General features: G+C 39.8%; 1 protein-coding gene across 1 annotated transcript in view; it reads left to right on the plus strand.

Annotated features, from left to right (window-relative positions):
- Window positions 1–275: 275 nt before the first annotated feature.
- The window catches only part of LOC150074866 (protein ABHD15-like), an 87,632-nt gene continuing 72,936 nt past the window's right edge, over window positions 276–14,971 (plus strand). The window contains exon 1 of the mRNA XM_090389450.1: window positions 276–378. The gene's annotated coding sequence lies outside the window, so the exon portion shown is untranslated. The remainder of the gene's footprint in view (window positions 379–14,971) is intronic.

Here is a 14,971-nt window from a genome sequence, read left to right on the forward strand (position 1 = left end):
GGCACCGAAGAACCGCCATCTGCTGCAATAAAACGCTTTTCAGTTCTCTCAGTTGAAATGTCCACGGTGATCTGCCGTCGACGTCCGATTCAACTTTCGACAACCCAGTTTCATCTCGGACAAATTGCGTCCGAACTGCCCTCGGCCTGAGCATCCTCCGCTCAGAAGTGCGCCGGCATCAAATTCTTACTTCAATTTCGATTGTCGCGAGGTTTAATTTTTCCCCACCAGGTGTCTCCCGTTGCCACGAGTGAGGCGAATATCATTGCTTCATTCCGTGCCAGGAGCGCGTCAGAGCTGGACGTCACCCTGTGAGCAGAGACGATGCCGCATCGGTAAAGCGCGGAGTACCGGCACCTGTTGAACTCAGCATCGCAGGTAAGTGCTCGAACGGCGAACCTTTCGCCGATTAGCGCGATTTGCAGCGACAGAACCGCTGCCGTTGATCGTTTTCTGGGGGAGGGGGGCGATCGGTGATGTGACACTTGGAGGTCGTTTACACCCATCGCCGGACAGTTACACGACCTCGCAAAACCACCCCACTCCGCAAAGAATGGAATCCAGTTGAACAGCGTGGGGGAGAATATGCTTCCTCCCTCACTTAAACCCCGAAAGAGAGAATGAAAACGCGTCTTTCTTTTGTCGAGCCGTCCCTCGGTTGCTGCATTTCACCGTAAACTGCGACCGAAGATGCTGAATTTCCAAAATAGTGATTGTGGTCATGAGGGGCAGAACCGGTCCTGTTTATTCTTTCGCGCACAGTCAGGGCCACCATTTTTTATGGTCGCTGTGCCATAAAAAATGCACGGCCCACACGTAAACCACTCTGGTCAGGTTGCAGAATCTTATTTATTTTATCCCGATGTTCTTTTTTTTGGTGACATCGCAAGTGGACGGATCGCTGTCAACAAGTACGGAAACTAAAGTGGTAAACAAATAACGCCAATAATAAACTCTGCTTAATTGCGTTCCGTCGAGCAAGAGGAGATCCCGCCACACCTTTCGTCAGTGACGTCTATGTTTTGTTGTTGTTTTTCAGGCGCAGCAGCGATTGAGGTCGTATTTCTCCGTATTATTTTGTCTGTAAATGGCGCGCGTTCTCAGCTCGATTTTCTGTTTGCTGGACGGAAAAACCGATGTTTCCGGAAGGGAAAACCATGCTGCCCTCTGCCCTCACCTTAGACCGACTAAATCGTAAATGGAACTCGAATTCGAGTCTTTTCCACCCGATTTGGGGAGAACAGCGATTCTACCAATTCTGCTATTATTATTATTATTATTATTATTATTATTATTGTTATTGTAAACGAATTCTCTTGATAAATAAAATTGTATTGTATTGTATTGCGTTGCATTATTATTATTATCATTATGATTATTGTATTGTATTGCATTGTATTATTATTATTATTATTATTATTATTATTATTATTAATAGGCCAAGATCTAGAGCTTGTTATACAGCAACTATGACTTGCATTGAAGCTACAGCACAATAAAGAAGTAGAACACTACTGTGAAATTTTCAAACCACATGGTAAAGGAAAAATGGATGAGAAAGGCAAAGGAGATCCGATTGACAGCAAATGATGTATTTCAGAACAACAGCAATATTCCAATCTACATAAATGACCAACTAACAACACACCTCAAGCAATTGTTTTGGGAAACAAAACAATTAGTAAAAACGCACAGTTACCAATTTCTGTGGTTAAAACATGGAAGGATTTATGTGAAGAAGAATGAATCTTCAAGACCCATAAGAATTTTGAGTTCAAATGATCTGCAGTATATAAAATAGACCCTTATATTGTGAAAAATTTAAATTTCCTGAAATTTAGACCTAGATTAAAGTTAAGACATCAGTTATACTTTTTGAGGAACACAGACTTTCAATTCACCTTTACATATTTTAAATAATCCAAATATTCAAAATCTTATAATTGATAAAAATCAGTTCTTTCTGGTAGCTCTTAATATTAGGTCATTAAGAAAAAAATTGGTTTAACTTCTTGCAATATATAAACGCAATGAAAGATTATATTTCCTGTGTAGTTTTAACAGAGGTTAACATAAAAAGTGAAGAAATTTCTAATTTTAAATATAAGGGTATGACAAGGTCTATATGTTGAGAGATTTGAGAAGGGGTAGAGGAATAATAATATACTATAGAACAGGGGTGGGCAACAGCCGGCCCGCGGGCCACATCCGGCCCGCGACGATGTTGAATCCGGCCCACTCGGTAAATGCATAAATATAGAAAATCCATACCTGACTACACTCGCCGTAAACGTTCGGCTTAATTGGGTTCAATCGGGAATCGCGGCCAGTACAATAGTAACCAAGTGATTCTACGCAGCGTCAAAGAGTTATTTCCTAATTATTATTGTAGCATCGATCGAACGAAGTTCCTTTGGGTTTGACTTCTTATTGAAAAGAATAATATCGGTGCGAGATATTTTATGTTTTATGCCTTTTATAATTATTACAATTTTTAATTTAATATAATTTATAGCCCATAAAATGAGCCAATTAAAAAAAAAGAAAAATTGATGCCGAATGCCGCATTTTCAATGATAATTGGACATTCAGATATTTTTTTAAAAAATACATTAATAATTTGGTAATTCAAGTAATATAACATTTTTTAGATTCTGATTTTTTTATTAAATCGTTCAATCTATTCCGGCCCGCATCATGATGCGAAAATTTCATTCGGCCCGCATCGTGATACGAAAATTTCATTCGACCCGCTGACGAAAAAAGTTGCCCACCCCTGCTATAGAACACTTTAAAGCAATACAGGCTTACCTTTTACATCTGTTGTGTAACATGTTGAAACATGTTAATTCTTGTATTAACATATTAACTAGCATTAACAGAAATAAATTGACAGGTATAATAAGAAAACAAAAAACACTTATTACAATCAACTTTTTATGGATAAGCAGATAACTCAAAAGGATAAATGGAACATTATAAATACCCTGTTAAGTACTAGGAAGAAATTATCAACGGGAAATCAAATTAAAACACTATTAGAGCAGCTTTCTGGTACAAACAAACAAACAATATGAGGCTACAAATATGTTTGCCAAAGCTGCATTAGTTCTCAACAGATATGATAAACATAATTGCCAACATCCCTTTACTCAACAAGATAGCCTTCCTCAGATAGTGAACTCTTCTGTAGTCTTATGTCCACAATACACTGAGATCCTTAAGGTTACAGAACAGTTGAAGAACAAGAAATCTTATGGACTGGACTGTATAACAGTAATCGAAGTAAAGAGAAATAAAGAACAGTTCACTGTTTTCTTGGTGGAGCTTATAGCACGGATGCTAGAGTCGGAAAGCTATCCTACAAATTTACTTTCATTTAAGATAATTCCTATATATAAAAAGGGAAAACCTGATGACTTTTGTAATTATAGACCAATAACAATACAGTCAGTTATAAATAAGATAATAGAAAATTATGTATTTTCTCATATAAGTAAATATTGAAATCAATATGGACTGTTAAACAACTCTCTATTCTCATATCAGAAGGGCAAAGACGCATACAGACATTAATAGAAAGTTTAGTAGACTCTTTTAACTTACATTTAAACAACAATAACTTCATAATGATCTTATTTATAGATTTGACCAAAGCATATAACTTCATTGATATCCCAATATTGCAACAGAAATTACTGAAATACGGTAATATAAGGGAAGAATCAATCAACTCTTAGCATCTTATTAAACGAAAATTAAAATCACAGTTGAAATAGAGAATACAAAGGGAAAATCATATAATGTAAAGAGGGGAGTACCTCAGGGTACACATGCAGGACCAATCATGTTCAACATCTTTGTAAATGAAATATTCGAAGTAATAAAGAACTCCTTCATAAAAATCTATGCGGATGATATAATCTTATATACAATTGGAAAGAACATGACAAAAATGGCTAAAGATTTACAGCAGGATGTAATACATTTACAAAACTGATTGCATGAGTGCTAATAAATTAGCACTCAAATTTGAAAACACAAAATTCTTGGTAATTAGACCTCCTCATAAAACCGTGATGCATCCGACTATAAAATTACATAAACATGAATGCCTACAGGATCAGAATTTCCAGAATTGCAAACATCTAACTGTGGAAAAAGTTTCAAATCACTTTTACCTTGGATTATGGATTGACTACAGTCTAAGTTGGGCCATGCAAATTTGTAAAAGAAAATGAGATTTTATGTGTACGTTTTTGCTATATTAAGAATAAATTAAATCTAAAAACAAACCTAACCTTATATTATGCATTAGTGGACTCACAACTAAATTATTTTGTAAATGTATGGGCAAGAGCAAATATAACAGAAATAACAGTAACAAACAACTTAATTAACAGGATTTTGAAACTTTTAATGGGGAAAAACTCTTGGAATGAATCGAATAAGAGAAGGCAATTCTTGCTGAAATATAAAATCCTTCATCCAGTTCAAAAACCGAAGTTACATTTAATCTTGAAAAATCTAAACATTATTTTTGAAGAATCGAATCTACAAAGGAATGTCTCACTTAATTTAAGGAACCCAAAAGCAATTGTTTTGCCTCACCCTAGGGTACTAAATAGATTTGGAAATAGGCACACAATGAATATAATAAACAGCATGTTGGCTACTGTTGATTTCAGGTTCAGGAGAAGTTATCCTATCTCCAAATTAAAATTCCTAATAAGAAAATTTTTGATACACAATGATACTGTAGATTAGAATAGATATGCAGAAAATTACTATCTCTGTTTGCAGTGTGGAATGTACTATGTGTAGTGACATCTTTTCTGTAAGATAACAAATTGTATGCAAAAACTGTTGTAAATGAAGAATTACAGCTTGTTTGTTGTCAAGAAATTTACTTTTCTTAACAAGTTCTTTTATTGTAAACAAATCTCTTGATAACATAAAATTGTATTGTATTGTATTATTATTATTGTTGTTGTTGTTGTTCCTCTTATATTATTTCTTCCTGATTGGGGGGGGGGGGTAAACTCGTGATGGGTACTGCTACCAAGTACGCAGGGGGGTTGTAATGTCCGGTGTTACTTTCGGTCAAGGAACTCTGACAATCCTACAGGTGTTCAGGATTGCGAATTTCTGGAATTCTTTGTAGGTGTTCGCTGAGAGACCTATTGCTGCTAGGCTGCTATGTAGAGTCTTTGGCACCATACCGGTGGATGACACGATAATTGGAATGGTTGATACTTCTTAGATATGCCACATCTCCTTGATCTCAGGTTCGTGAACTTCCTAATTTTTTCTCATGGGTTTTCTGGACTTTGCTAGTGTTGGGCACCGCTATGTCAATCAGGTAGGCAGCCTTTTCCATCTTGTCCACAAGGGTTATGTCCGATCTGTTGTGCGGAATGTGCTTATCCGTTATTATGGCGCGGTCCCTGTACAACTTGTGGGTTCGGGTCTCTAGTACTGCTTGGGGTTCGTACTTGTAGTATGGTACACTTTCTTTGGTCAACTGGTATTTCCTCGCTAGCTTCTGATGTGGAACTGGCTGGCTACCTGGTCGTGTCTATGAGAGTGCTCAGTCTGGGTGATATCCTTGCACCCCGCGGTGATGTGTTGGATCGTTTGTGAGGCCAGGTGACATCGTCGACATGTGTCATCTGACATTCCGGGCTCCTTTGATGTATTTTCTATAGTTTCTGGTGTTGATTACCTGGATGGCCAGCATGAATCCTTCAGTCTAGGGGAAGAGTATCCCGCTTGTGAACTATGCGTTGAAAGCAATGTTATCGATGTGATCTTGATGGAGGTCATTTTCGTGTCTGCCGTGGAGTGTCTTCTTTGCCCATATTTCGAACTTCGTTTCTTGTACTGTCTGGGCGAGAGGGGTTTCCTCGATTAGGTTGAGTGGGGTATATCACTTATGTATCTTCCTTACGGCCTCGTGGCGTGATGCTATGTTATTCTTGAAGTAATCCTTCATGTTAACTATCGCTGTTTTCTGTTGTTCTATCAGGTCTATCAGGCCCCTTCCTCCCTCTTTTCGAGCTATTGTTATTCTCTCCACTGCTGACTTCGGGTGGTGTTGGCGATTCTTGGTCATCATTGCCCTTGTCTTTCGCATGATATCTTCTAACTCGGTGTTAGTCCAATCTATGACCCCGAAGGTGTATGTTAGTACTGGAGCTGCATAGGTGTTTATGGCTTTAACCGTGTTCACTCCGTTCAATTTTGCTTTCAGCAGGCTTCTGAGTCTCTGATGATATTTTTCGGTCAGGCACTTCTTGATTTCCTTGTGCTCTAACTGCTGAGCTTGCATCATCACTAGGTATTTGTAAGTCTCTCCTTCTGTCATAGCTTCGATCTCTTTAGCAGTCAGCAGCTGGTAGTTTAGGCCAAATAATTTTCCCTGGTGCAGTGTGTGGGGATTGCATTTGTCTAGACCAAATTCCATCCTGATGTCCTTGCTGAATTCTTGGGTGATCCTGAGAAGTTGCTTGAGTTGCTTCTCAGTTGCCTTGTAGAGCTTGATGTCATCCATGTACATCAGGTTTGTGAGGGTGTACACGTTCTTTCTTCCTCCTTTGAGGTTATATCCATACTTGCTACCGTTGAGCATGAGGGATAGCGGGTTGAGTGCTAGACAGAACCATAGTGGACGCAGAGTATCTCCCTGAAAGATTCCTCTTCTAATTGGGATTGGCCTGGTTGTGGTGTTCTCGACCTTAATGGCTTTAACTGTGTTCACTCCGTTCAATTTTGCTCTCAGCAGGCTTCTGAGTCTCTGATGATATTAATGGTAGTACAGCGAAATCTCAGCGTTATTACGGGCCTATATGAGATCTAGGAGGACATGGTAGATGCCCTCGGAGAATCTAAATTGAGAGGCCCATTAAGTTCTCAGCTGCCCACATTAACGCCAAAGCTTGCACTTGATCATCATGCAACACAGCTGCAACCACCAAGGCAGAATGCGATGTCCCACTAGAACTAGTAGTTGTTGGTGATTCTATTACCAGGAAAACCGGGAAAATGTTGTTAAAAGGATAGGTAGAACAGAATAAGTGTATGTCTGACAGGGGAAAGGTTGATGACTTTGTAGAGCGGATATCAACTTTTAAGGGCACAAAGGTGATATTGTTGAACACGTTGGCACTAATGACATTAAGAGTAGGAGACCGGCAGAATTACGTAACAAGTACAGGTCACTGTTGAAAAATAGTCGTGAATTAGGGTTGAATTTGAAAGTGTCTGCAATGAGTATATGATGAGAGCTTTGTCGATCAATTCGGCCCTGGAAAGATTGTGCAAGGCTCAAGGGGTAGAATTTTTTCAGATTGGTCTGTACTTGTTATCAGGAGAGACTGCTTCTACGGGGATGGGACAACTTAAATAGAAAGTGTGCCAGAATATTTGCTGATGCTATCGAGGCAGAGTTAGGTGGGTCGGAAAACTGCTATCTTCGGGAGATACACGGACAAATAGATTAACAGTAGCCACTGGCAGTGCTTTTTTTTTAATGTAAACCGCAAACACGAGAGATGTTCGAACCTATAATACTTAGAACTGCGCTGGGGTTGGAGGTTGAGAAGACAAAAGAAGATATTGGTTGATATTGGACTTGAACTTCTGTAGACTGTAATTTTCAGGAAATACGTATGAAAGAAGGTTTTTCCAAAAACTGGCAGTTGAATGAATAAAGGAGGAAGGTGAAAAGTTGGTTCTGTGAGTTTGAAGTTGGACAGTAAATGAACATTGGCTGGTGGCTGCACGTGTTCGAACTGTTTTGAAATAGAGAGCGGGAATTATAGAAGCCAATTCAGAAGAACTGCGCCCATGAAAATATCTGTAGAAGAGGCGTGCATCAGAAACAATATGTCTATTAGACCTAGTGTAGAGACTCCGTTAGAGATCAATCATTAATTAACATAACTGCCCTCTTCTGAATAGAATCAAGAATCCTGAGGGAGGTTTCGGGGGGGGGCACCACACCAGATGTGGGAACAATGTTCCATGATAGGGCGGATTTGCGATTCGTAAAGAGTGAACAGCTGTTTGGAAGAAAAGTGACGCCGAGAGCGAAAGAGAAAACCAAGATTTTTAGATGCAGAGGAAGCAATATTTGTAATGTGCTTGTGCCAAGAGAGATTAGAAGTCAGGGTAATCCCCAAAAGAGATATATCAGTTTGTCTAGAAATTGGAGTGTCACGAAAGATAAGCATAGGAGCAGAAGAATCCTTTTTGCAAGATATAAGACAAGACTGAGTTTTAGAAGGGTTGAAATCAACTAAGTTGTCTTTGCCCCACTGGAGAATTACCTGAAGATCGGTATTTAACGAATTGGTCGTAGATTTTCGAGACGTTGAAGCTGATTGAGCAGGGCAAGGTTTCTGAAAATGGAAAGTGGAATGCAATTTGCTATCATCGGCAAAACTATGGATAGGATTTCCAGTCAATGGAAGAAGGTCATTAATATACAAGAGGAAAAGAGTAGGGGAAAGAACTGAACCTTGGGGTACACCGGCCTTAGTGGAGAAGTTAGAAGACAGAGAACCATCTACCATCACCCACAGTGAGCGATCAGAGAGAAAACTGGATAACCAATTACAAAAATCAGTTGGCAAACCATAACATGGAAGTTGGTTTAGAAGACCTTTATGACAAACACGATCGAAAGCCTTTGAGATGTAAAGAGCAACTACTTTTGTTTCACCGAACCTTTCCATTGAATTAGTACATAAATAGGTAACATAAGCCATAATATCACCAGTGGAACGACACTGACGGAATCCATACTGGCGATCGTTGATCAGACGGAAGGTTCCAGGTAGTTTAAGATTTGTCGGTTAATTGATTTCTCCATTACTTTAGAAAGAGTAGAAGTAATTGCAATGGGACGATAATTGGATGGGAGGGATTTGTCACCCTTTTTAGGAACTGGCTGAATATGAGCAAATTTCCAAGCAGAAGGGAAAACACCTTTGGAATAAGAAAGTAAAAAAAGGCGGCAAATAACAGGAGTAAGTTAAGGAGCACGGGTTTTGAGAACAAGTGGAGAAATATTACCGGGGCTTTCTTAGCATCAAGATTCGTCAAAATCCTTCTGAAATCCTTTTGACGGAAGACCACAGGAGGCATTGAATGGAGCGTGTTGGGAATGGTAGAAGTTGTTTTCCCAAGATCATTATAACGTGAGTTGGAAAAAAAATGGGATGCAAGCAGGTCAGCTTTATACTTGTCTGAAGTGATAACAGAACCATCTGGTTTGGACAGAGGTGGGAGCAGAGATGAGCAAAAGTTGCGGCCAATAGCTTTGACAAGAGACCAGAATGCTCGGCTACCATTAGGACAAGAAGCAAATTTTCTACTCTTAGCCTGTTCAAACTCTAGTTTGGACTGATTAATAACTGCTTTACAATTGTTACGAGCTTTAGTGTAGGCAGAAAATTAAACTGAAGAATTAGAAACAAGTCAATTACGATATGCAACATTCTTCTCCAGAAGAGCCTTAGCACATTTATTGGAAACCCAAGGTTTAGATAAAGGACGAGATTTTAATATGGAGTGTGGGATAAAGATTCCATCTATGCAAGAATAATTTCACTGACACGATCTGAGCTAACGTTGACATCAGAACTTTTGAAACAGTAATCCGACCAAGGAAAAGAAGAAAAGAAGTCTCGCAGGTCATCCCATTTTCCATTCTTGTAATGCCAAACAACACGAGGTTGGAAATAGCTATGAGATAAAGGTTCCATTCGAGAAGACACAATCACCAAGTTGTGATCTAAAGTGCCTGAAGGACCTCTCACTTCGACCGTGTACTTAGAAAGGTTGATTGTGAGAAAAAGATCATCGTGTTGGCTTTATGATTAGGATTGTCCGGTATTCTTGTAGGTAAATGAACAAGCTGTGCAAGGTTATTAGTATTTGCAAAAGCCTCAGCATCCCGACCAGCTGGTTCAGTGTGACTACAAAACGGAAGCCAGCTGAGTTGTGAACATTAAAATCTCCAAGGAAAATTACTTCACTGTTAGGAATGTTGGACTGGAGAAAGTAAAGTTGCAAAGATAGGAAGTCAAAGTGGTACAAGTGATTAGTGGTGTTGGGAAAATGGTAGAGGCTACAGTTGAATTTGACACAATGAAGTAGAGAGATTTTAAGCCAGAGAAGATCAATTTACAGCTATGCAGCTAGAGGACATGAGTTACATACAGAGTTAAACATAAAATACAGACAAATACATTGTGTACAGAGCCAGATACAATATACGACCTTAAACAGCCACTGGTGAAGATACAAAAACATAAAGTTACAACAAATACAAAAACATAAAGTTACAACAAATACAAAAACATAAAGTTACAACAAATACAAAAACATAAAGTTACAACAAATACAAAAACATAAAGTTACAACAAATACAAAAACATAAAGTTACAACAAATACAAAAACATAAAGTTACAACAAATAAAAGTGCATACGGATACATCGGAGCGTGGATAGTGCGGCATCACAGAGAGTCAACCTAGAACATGACTAAGGAATACATGTCTGCAAGAATGGAAGCTCTGTATGTTCTGTCCTTGCAAAGTTTCTCAACGTCTATGGCTAATCTATTAAATATCTGGAAGGAGTTGTGTGGAAACATGTTGTCCAGGGAGGACATGCTACGCAGCTTTGATCTGTATGGGGAGGTGTTGGACTGGCATCTTCTCCTGTCGGACGGTCTGGCGATGATATCCCAAATATCGGATGACCAGTTTTCCGGATAGAAGCTGATAGAGGGTGAGAAGATTCCTAGAGATGATGAGATACCTCCAAGGAAGCGTATTAAGATTAGTGACTAGAACAGATTTTGAGATTGCAGGTGTTAGCCCGGCAACCGTATTTAGCCATTTCAAGATCCAGAATTCCAAGGAGAGGAACCTGGCTTGGTATGATGAGGGTGCTGAGGACCATATAGTCGAGGCATATAATGGAATTGGGAAAATGCAACGAAGAATGTATTTGATGATAAGGTCCGGGTTATGGAAGTTGGAGATCTCTTGTTTTACTGCCCATAAAGCCGAATATGTTCGAGTGGCATTAAAGTGAGGCAAGAAGGTGAGGTCTTTGTCCCAGATGATACCCAAATCTTTATGTTGGGTGACTTTTTTAACTGGAGAGTTCGCTATAATGATGTTCACATCGTTGGTATGCACAAGTACCACCTTTGAGGCGAAAGGCATCATACAGCTAATAATTTGGGCATCTGAGATGATCAGTAGTTGAATCAACCGATAACTACGATTTTGTAAGAAAAAGTACATGGGGTTTGGCAGACTGCAAGTGAAAATGGAAATCGTTGAAATTTCAATTGACACCACGTATATTTTTGAAACGAAGTTGAATGAAGTTTTCGCAGATAAGCTTACTCTATTAGTTTAATAATTCATGTTGTATTCAGTAGTAAGAAAAAGTTGGTGGGACATGCTGTATGAAGTAATGAAATTTTTGGATATAGCGTACACATGATAAGAATATACCCAGATCCTTGACATAACGTGGCCTCGACAATGCCCCCCCCCGCATACACACTACTCGGACTCCCTCCAGTCACTATCTGGCAGAGCAGAGGTAGCAAGATTATACACTAGCTGATCCGGAAGCCTTCTAGGGAGTTTCCCATAAGTTCGGTCCTGTGTACTAACTGGCGGCCGGCCTGCGAACACCGTTTTAGAGCTGTACCCTCGAAATGTAAGGAATAATGGATCTCGCCACGATGCCCATCATAACCTCAAAAGTCATCGGTCATACTGCATGATGGAAGAGATGGGGAAGGGTTGACCGGAATTTAGCTCTAGAGACTAACCATGGGTTCCACCACTTCGGGCCTCCAATAAGCAAAGTGGTGGTATAGCACCGGTTGATGAGAGTAATCTACCACCTAGTACTGCCTGGTAACATAGAGGGGCGGCATTCCTCCATGTGGTGTGGGTGCCACACCTCGACTCCTGTTTACGTTGCTTTACACCTCGGTGGTCATCCACCAGGTACTTATGAATGGAGGTTATACCCAGAATTACTAACACATCCATCGTGAAGGTGCAAGCAGAGGATTTGGCTGTCGCAGTCCGTGCAGACTTCGCCGAAATTGGGATCACTTGATTTGACAGTCACCCGAATATCAGTTCCATCAGCGTTTTAGACTCCCAGGTAGCAAGTACAGTTTGTCTGGCATATCTGAGAGAATGTCTGTGACAGCCTCAAGAGCCAAGGTGAAAGTGATTCTTGCACTGCTTCTATTGGAATGAGCAGCAGCCTGGAAAACAAGATGCAGGGTATTTCAGAGAGTGCTGGCAGTCATTGGGGTACAAGTAAACACATGGGTTGTGTTAGGGTAGCTAAGAATAGGAACAGGTGCATGTCTACTTGCGTGTACACCAATGCTAGGAGTTTGGTAAATAAATTTGATGAATTTGAGATGTTGCTGAAAATATCAAAAGCAGATAGTGCTGGGATATCAGAGACGTGGTATCACACAGATATAAGGAATGCAGAACTGGAATTTGGGGAGTACAATATGTACAGGAGGGATAGACAGGATAGGAAGGGAGGATGGGTTATGCTATTAGTTAAGAAGCACATAAAATCCGAGGAGGTGAAGCCAGTCGACAACGCTGGACAATGCAGTGTCGAGTCTGCTTTGTGTGATATAAGCATTGGGAGATCAAAATTGAGAGTAGGAGTGTGCTATAAGCCTAATAACTCTGATGAGTATAATTAGAAATTATACAGGGAAATAGAGTGGGCCATTAAATCAGTATCTCTCGTAATGGGGGATTTTAATTTCACGGATATTGACTGGAATTTATGGGTTGGTCACTTACACACTATCACTCACACACAAACAATCATCCAATAAATCCACTTTTTTGGATTTATTGGATGATTGTTTTCTACATCAGCATGTTCGTGAGGCAACTAGAGGGAGTAATACTCTTGATTTGATTATCAACAGTGATTCTTCATGCATTAAGAATCTGCAGTTAAATGAACCACTAGGTGGCAGTGATCACAGTGTGCTGAAGTGGGATTTACTCAAAGAGGTAACTACCATCAGGGGTAAAGGGAAGGGTTATTGCTTTCGTAAAGGCGACTACGATGGTCCGAGACAGTATTTAAATTCTATACAGTGGGAGCAACTGATGATGTTACCAACAGTAAATTCAAAATGGGAAGCATTCAAAGAACTTATCTTGGAAGCTACTAGGCTTTACATACCAACTAAGAAATATTGTTCATGGTTTAGGCCAAAATGGATGTCAGATGAACTAATGACACATGTGGCAGAGAAGAAAAATGCATGGGATAGATATAAATTAAGGCGTGAAATGGAAGCCTATGATAGATATAAGCTGGTCTGCAACCAAGTTACAAAGGAGATTAGGCAGACAAAGGCAGATTATCAGAACTGCGTGAAGGAACTGGATGCAGTGAATAACTTTGATATCATAGAAGGAAAGGGATGAATCAGACTGGTCCATTGGATATTGATGATTCAACAGTTGAGGATCCTTCTCAGGTGGCTAACAAAATAAACAAGTATTTTGCATCTACATTCACACGTGAGGAGTTATTCAAGAAGGGGAATGCCAGAAATGAGTTAAACTCTGGCAATGACCTAGATGATTTTGTAATAACTGAGAGGAAAGTGGAGGAGAAATTGTTGAAGATAAACATTAAAAACGCATCCGGGATGGATAGGATCTATCCAGTTATATTACAAGAGGCAGCAAAGGAATTAAGCAAACCCTTAGCCATAATTATGAGAGCTTCTTTGGACAAATGGGAGGTACCCATGGACTGGAGATGTCCAAGTCTGACCCCAATTCACAAAGAACAATCAAAGGGCGACAAAAGTTTAACTTCCAGAAAATAAATGGACGCACTGGTTAAAGAAGCATGCGGGATCATCTAGACAAGACTTCAGTTATAGCTCGGACACAGCATGGTTTTGTCAAGGGAAAGTGTTGCCTGATCAATTTGATTGGATACTATGATGTGGTCACAAAGGAACTGGATGCAGTGAATAACTTTGATATCATATATTTGAATGTGAGCCCAACGTCCCAGGTGAGGCCAAGATCAGTATGAGAGATCACCTTTTGCACCGGTTCCCCACTCACAAAGATTTGGATATCATTTTTGGTTTTCTTCTTGGTTATCGTCAGTTGTGCTGATTTGGAAGGGCTCAGATGCAGCCCTATTGTGGCAAGATAACTTTCCAAGCTCGATATCTGCCTAGAAGCTTGTTGGTTGATATCATGAATCTGATGATTATGATCTGAGCTCACGTAGAACTTCAGATCGTCGGCATAAGAAACAAAGTTCGGATTTTGAGTAAGGAAAGGCTCCAAAACTGCTGCAAACAGGATAGCTGACAGTACGCTTCCTTGTGGGATGCCTCTTGAGACGTCAATAGTTACTTGAAAGTCATTGTGGGTCACAGACAGATGTCTAGGAAGTAAAATAGACTTCAAAATTTGAAGTAAGGTTTCCGCCAGGCCGAAGTAGTGTTTCTGAATGGTAAAAAGAGCTGGGAGGTGTATGTTGTCATAAGCCGATTTTATGTCGAGGAATATGATATCAATCTGTGATTTGTTGTTAAGGGTGCGCTGAATTCTGAAGAGGGTATCAAGAAGATTGGTAGTTGTCGAGCTCCTTTGTAGAACGGTATGGGGGTACTCGGGCCTGTGTGCAAAGCAATGCTGGGCAATTGTTGGCTGAATTACTTTTTCGAAAATTTTGAGTAAAGAACAGCTGATGGATATTGGTCTCAGGTTTTTAGGAGATTTGGGTTTCTTGATCTTTGGAATGGGCTTAACATGGTAAGTTTTCCGAATTGAAGGAACTATTCCGGATTGCAGGATTTGTCTGAAAAGGTGAAGGAGAATGTCAACTATATATGGGCTG

The sequence above is a fragment of the Mastigoproctus giganteus genome, unplaced genomic scaffold, assembly GCF_048544385.1.
Source record: "Mastigoproctus giganteus isolate SK-2022 unplaced genomic scaffold, ASM4854438v1 scaffold_31, whole genome shotgun sequence".
NCBI classification, from domain to species: Eukaryota; Metazoa; Arthropoda; class Arachnida; order Uropygi; family Thelyphonidae; genus Mastigoproctus; species Mastigoproctus giganteus.